General features: G+C 39.1%; 1 long non-coding RNA gene across 1 annotated transcript; it reads right to left on the bottom strand.

Annotated features, from left to right (window-relative positions):
• Positions 1-1,848: 1,848 nt before the first annotated feature.
• LOC146926521 (uncharacterized) lies at positions 1,849-3,043 on the bottom strand. The gene is made up of 2 exons (XR_015034140.1): positions 2,427-3,043; positions 1,849-2,286 (listed from the first exon to the last, which is right to left on the bottom strand). It is a non-coding gene; the product is annotated as an uncharacterized LOC146926521 (long non-coding RNA).
• Positions 3,044-6,285: the final 3,242 nt, after the last annotated feature.

The raw sequence follows: 6,285 nt of genomic DNA, 5'->3' as shown, positions 1-6,285 counted from the left end.
TGCACTGCTTTTGGACATAAAAATACATTTTCAGATTTTCAAAAACATGAATGCCATGCAATACTTTGATTATGAATGCAAGACAAACGACTAGAGTCTATGGAGCCTGTCATATCACCGGGGATTCAGGTGGACATTGACAGCGTAGACGAACCAGGGGATAGAAAATAAGGTACAAACTGTTCTTTGGATCGAACTAGCCACTTGACCGAAGAATACCAAGCAAAAGATAGGTGCAAGCTGTTCTTGGGATCGAACTTGGCACTTGACCGGAAACATAGACATATAGGCAGACACAAGCTGTTCTTTGGATCGAACTTGAAACTTGATTGAAGGTACAAACAGATAGACAGACACAAACTGTTCTTTGGATCGAACTGGTCGTTTGGCTGGAGATATAGACAAAAGGATAGATACAAACTGTTCTTTGGATCGAACTGGCTGTTGGATCATCACCACATCATGTAGGTAGGTGCAAACTGTTCTTTGGATCGAACTTGTTGTTTGTTCGGAAGTATAGGTATATAAGTAGGTACAAGTTGTTCTTTGGATCGAACTTGGCATTTAACCAGTAACAAGATACAAATTGGAAGTCTGATTTAACCAAGATACCAACTGAGGGTAAATTGTCATTGACTTGACTTGAAGATAGACATGACCATTTTTGTTGGCCCAAAAGCAAATTGAGAGTGGATTAATCATTGACACAGACATTGAATTGAAAGTTCGAGATTGAAAGAGAGATTGAGAATTGAGATTGATTAGAGACATAGACATAGACATTGGATTTGGAGAGTTGAAACTGACATTGAGATTAGATTGAAAATTGAGATTGAATTGAATTTGACATTTGAAATTGGATTGAAGGTTGAAATTGGATTGAATTTGACAGTTGAGATTGAAATTGAGATTGAAATTGAGTTTGACAGTTGAAATTGAATTGAGTTGAAATTGAGATTGAAGATTGAAATTGGAAGTGAGTTGAATTTGACATTTGAAATTGAATTGAACTGACCTTAAGATTGAAGATTGAGTTGGGTTGGAAGTTAAAATTGGGTTGAATTTGAAGTGGAAATTGAACTGGATTGAAAATGGAAATTGATTTAGATTGAAAATTGAAATTGGAAATGCAACATGTATGTATGGTATAACAAGATTATTGAATGTATGAGCACATAAAATGCATGATTATGCATGTATGAATGCTTGAAATGCATGGTTGGTTTGTAGTTTGACAAAGAAACTTCACAAAGGCAGACAAAACATTGGAGGATTGGGCACGTAGTGGCTCGTGCTGCAACATATTCACAGGGGAAAACCTCTTTGGAGAGACCGTCGTTGAGAGACGTATCGAAACCATCGCTGAGGGCAATAAAACTTATAGAGGAGGGAACCTTGGAAGATTCTTTGATACAGGTCGTCGTTGCTAGGCGTGTCAGTGCTGGGTAAACATTGGATGTTCGCATCTGTGGTCAATGCTTTTCAATATTTTATTTTTCATTTTTCAATCCCTTTTTGCCTGAACTGCCCTTTCGGGTTTTCGATTCACCGGGGAGTAAAATTCTTTGGCTAAAATATGTTTTTGGTCCCTGCAAATATAGCCAATTTGGGTTTTGGTCCCTGTAAAAAAAAACTTTTGAAATCAGTCCCTGCAAAATTTTTTGTTTTTTAAAAAGGTCATTGGCCCCACTTTCTTGCCTATGTGTCAGATTTTTGCCTACTTGTCACTTGCTGACTGTGTTAAGCTTCCCACATGTCCTCCACATGGCAATTATGCTATTTAACATATTTTAAAAACATTTTAAAAATTCAAATAACATATTTTTGGAATTTAAAAAAACCAATTAATTTTAATTTCAAACAACATTCATCTTCATCAACAAATTAATTCATGTTCATCCCCAAATTTTAATTCATAAATCTGGATCTACACTCTCTAACACACACATCCATCTTCCTCAAAACCACACCCAGGAAAATGAATCACACACACAAACTCAACTCTTATGTAACTCCAAATCTGCACACCATATGAATAAGAAGATGTAAAGACGGAGAAGAAGAGTAAGAAGAACTCGAAGAACACGCCGTTGTAACACCATCGCCGTTGCCGCCACCACCACCACAACTTCAGTAATGGCGGCAGTAACAACAACATCAGCTTCTCTCCTACCATCACTATCAGCAGCGATCATTCTTAGTGTCGTTGTCTCTATCCATGTGTACAAGAAAAATCCTTTTTCATGTGTTTCAACCATCATACTTCCTGGGATTGGTTGTTTTCACCTAAACAAAATCAAAATACAAAATTAACACACAAATTTACTAATCAATAAAATCAAATGAACAGATCTTACAAGAAATACAAAACTAAAACTCAAAATCAAATCTTTCTCAAAATTAATGAAAAAATGAGAAGCAATTACCTCAAAATTAAGGCTCACCATGTGATGATTTTGTTCCGTTTTAGTGTACCCACAAAGAGGTTTAGAATCCTAAATTAATCCCCCTAACATGACAATTCCTACATCCCACCAACACCTCAAAAGCCCTTCCAGATCCCCTCCACCACCACTCCCTGATTTTTCACCCCTTCACCGCTTCCATGCGTGGCTTTCATGGCGGAGAACGAGTATTTTTTTGGAGAACCCGCCACCGAAGAAATCACCGGCGAGAGGAAGAGATTAAAGAAGGAGGAAGAGATTGGATTAAGGAAGAAGAAGATAACATAAAACACGATGCCAAGTTCTTCCCCTTTTTATTTTAATGATTTTAAAATAAAGAAAACTAATATAAAAATTATTAAAAACATTTTTAGATGAATTATTTTTATTTTTAATTATTTAAATCCATGTAAATGCCACGTGGAACATTATTGCACAGATGTCAAGCGCCACATAAGCAAAAATTGGCCAAGTCAGCAAGAAAGTGGGGCCAAGGACCTTTTTAAAAAACAAAATTTTGCAGGGACTGATTTCAAAAGTTTTTTTTTACAGGGACCAAAACCCAAATTGGCTATATTTGCAGGGACCAAAAGCATATTTAAGCCAAATTCTTTTCATTCCCCCATTTTTGCCTGAATTGCCTTCATAGGTTGTCAATCAGCGGGGTGCTCATTCTTGCCTAAGCCGCCCTTTCGGGTTTTCAACTTAGCGAGCTTTTTATTTGCATTTTTTCAAATTTCATTCTGTTTTTCATTTTTGCCATTGACCGCAGATCATCCTGGGGAGTAACCTGCTTGTAACTTGTATTGAAATAGACATTGACACTCATTCATTCATGCATGTTTCATTGAAATGTACCTTATTGCTCAGGTTTGCTTTCAAAATAGACAAAAAGACTTTTGCAATTTTTTCAAAAACGTTTGTTTCAGACATTGACATTATCAAATAGAAAGAAAGTATTTTGTATATAGCATTGAAAGTAGAAAGAAAAATAGAGTTTCAAACAATAGCACAGGCTCAAATTGATGTAGAAGAGTGAAAGTCAGCCAAAGGCATGACTTCATGGATTTACAAAGCTTGGAAAATGGTAATTTTATTGGTTGGTGATACATTGAACACGATGACCGCTACATTTCATAGAAATTTTGAATTCACAGGTACAGAAGCTTCTGATGAAGACGATCATTTGACAGTTGCAGATGCCCCAAGGGGTGATGGTGATTTGCCAGATATAGTTGCTTGTCTTTTATTGTCAAACCTCATTTTTGCATGAACCGCCCTTTCGGGTTTTCGGCTCATCGAGGCGCTCATTCTTGCCTGAGTTGCGTACAATCTCAGCGAGCTTTTTCATATTCATTTTTTTTGTACCTAACTTTTGCCTGGATCGCCCTTTCGGGTTTTCGATCCATCGGGAAGCGCATTTTTGCCTAGGCCGCCCTTTCGGGTTTTCGACCTACCACGCTGTTCTTTTCTTTTTAGAGAAAGTATTTCTTGACTATATCGGCATTAACAGGATTTGGGAGTTCAACACCATCCATGTGTGTAAGGATCAAAGCACCACCAGAGAAAGCCTTCTTGACAACATAAGGACCTTCATAGTTGGGTGTCCACTTGCCCCTTGGGTCGGGTTGCTAACTTATCCTTCTTTTCAATACAAGTTTGCCTTCCTTGAATTCTCGAGGTCGGACTTTCTTGTCAAAAGCATTCTTCATTCGCACTTGGTACAACTGTCCATGAGTCATAGCATCCATACGCTTCTCTTCAATCAAATTCAATTGGTCATATCGACTTTGACACCATTCAGCCTCAGTTAATTTTGCTTCCATGATTACTCGAAGAGATGGAATCTCCACTTCCAGAGGGAGAACTGCTTCCATGCCATATACCAGAGAGAAAGGAGTTGCCCCGGTTGAACTGCGTACCGTAGTACGGTAACCATGCAAGGCAATAGGTAGCATCTCATGTCAGTCTTTGTAAGTAGTGACCATCTTCTGAACAATCTTCTTGATGTTCTTGTTAGCGGCCTCAACTGCACCATTCATCTGAGGTCTATAAGGAGAAGAGTTGTGATGTTCAATCTTGAATTCTTCACATAAAGCTTGCATCATGCTATTGTTCAGATTGGAACCATTGTCAGTGATGATTTTATTGGGAACACCGTATCGACAGATGATGTTACTCTTGATAAACTTCACTACCACTTGCTTGGTCACATTTGCATAGGAAGCAGCTTCAACCCACTTGGTGAAATAGTCAATTGCCACTAGAATGAAACGATGCCCGTTGGAAGCCTTTGGCTCAATTCTTCCGATCATGTCAATGCCCCACATAGAGAAAGGCCATGGGGAAGATATAACATTGAGGGAATGTGGAGGCACGTGAATCTTGTCAGCATAGATTTGACATTTGTGGCATCTCTTGGCATGTTTGTGGCAATCACGCTCCATGGTTATCCAGTAATAGCCGGCTCTTAACAGTTTCCTTGACATGGTGTGACCCGAAGCACGGGTCCCAAAAGTGCCATCATGTACATCATGCATCAATTTCTCAGCTTCTTGCTTATCAACACACCTCGATAAGACCATGTCGTAGTTCCTCTTGTATAGGATTTCTCCGTCCAGAAGGAATCTACTAGCCCATCGTCTCAAAGTCTTTTTATCCCTGTTGGAAGCACCAGGTGGATATTCATGATTCTGCAAGAATTGTTTGATGTTGTAATACCAAGGCTTTTTACCATTCACATCTTCATCAGCCTGATCTGGTACATTTTCAATAGTAAACACATGAGCGGGTCTATCAAGACGCTGCACTTTGATTACGGGCACATCATTCCAGTGATTGACACGAAACATGGAAGACAAAGTAGCAAGAGCGTCAGCCATCTGGTTTTCATCCCGGGGGATATGGTGCAGCTCAACCTTTGTAAAGTATGTCAACAGACGTCTTGCATAGTCACGGTAAGGGATCAGCTTCTCATGATGAGTCTCCCATTCACCCTTTATCTGATTAATAACAAGTGCAGAATCTCCATAGATGTCAAGGTGCTTAATTCTCAGATCAAGGGCTTCTTCAATGCCCAAGATACATGCTTCATATTCAGCTATATTGTTTGTGCACTCAAAAGTTATTCGAGCAGTGAAAGGAATGTGGTGCCCGTGCGGAGTTACAATGATGGCTCCAATCCCTTTACCATAAGCATTAACAGCACCATCAAACACCAATCCCCATTTGCTATTGGGATATGGCCCTTCATTGATCAGTGGTTCTTCACAGTCTTTTGCTTTCAAATACATAATCTCTTCATCAGGGAAATCAAACTTAATCGGCTGGTAATCATCAAGAGGATGACAAGCAAGATGCTCAGCAAGGATACTTCCTTTGATTGCTTTCTGAGCTTTGTACACAATATCATATTCAGATAACAACATTTGCCAACGTGCAATCTTTCCAGTAACTGCAGGCTCTTCAAAGATATACTTGATTGGATCCATTCGGGATATTAACCAAGTTGTATGATTCACCATATAATGACGCAGGCGTTTGGCAGCCCAAGCTAAGGCACAACATGTCTTTTCAAGCATTGTATACCGAGTCTCACAGTCGGTGAACTTCTTGCTCAGATAGTAGATAGCATGCTCTTTCTTACCAGTCTCATCTTGCTGACCGAGAACACAACCCACTGAATCATCTAACACTGATAGATACATAATCAAAGGCCTTCCTTCCATTGGCGGGACAAGGATAGGTGGCTCCAACAGGTATTCTTTAATGCTATCAAAAGCTTCCTGACATTCATCATTCCATACAACAGGCTGATTCTTTCTGAGTAATTTGAAAATTG

Source organism: Medicago sativa, chromosome 4, assembly GCF_051527215.1.
Source record: "Medicago sativa cultivar Bolivia chromosome 4, Bolivia_mono, whole genome shotgun sequence".
NCBI lineage: Eukaryota > Viridiplantae > Streptophyta > Magnoliopsida > Fabales > Fabaceae > Medicago > Medicago sativa.
Note: the sequence above shows the minus strand (reverse complement) of the source record. Positions and strands in the feature narration are given on the sequence as shown.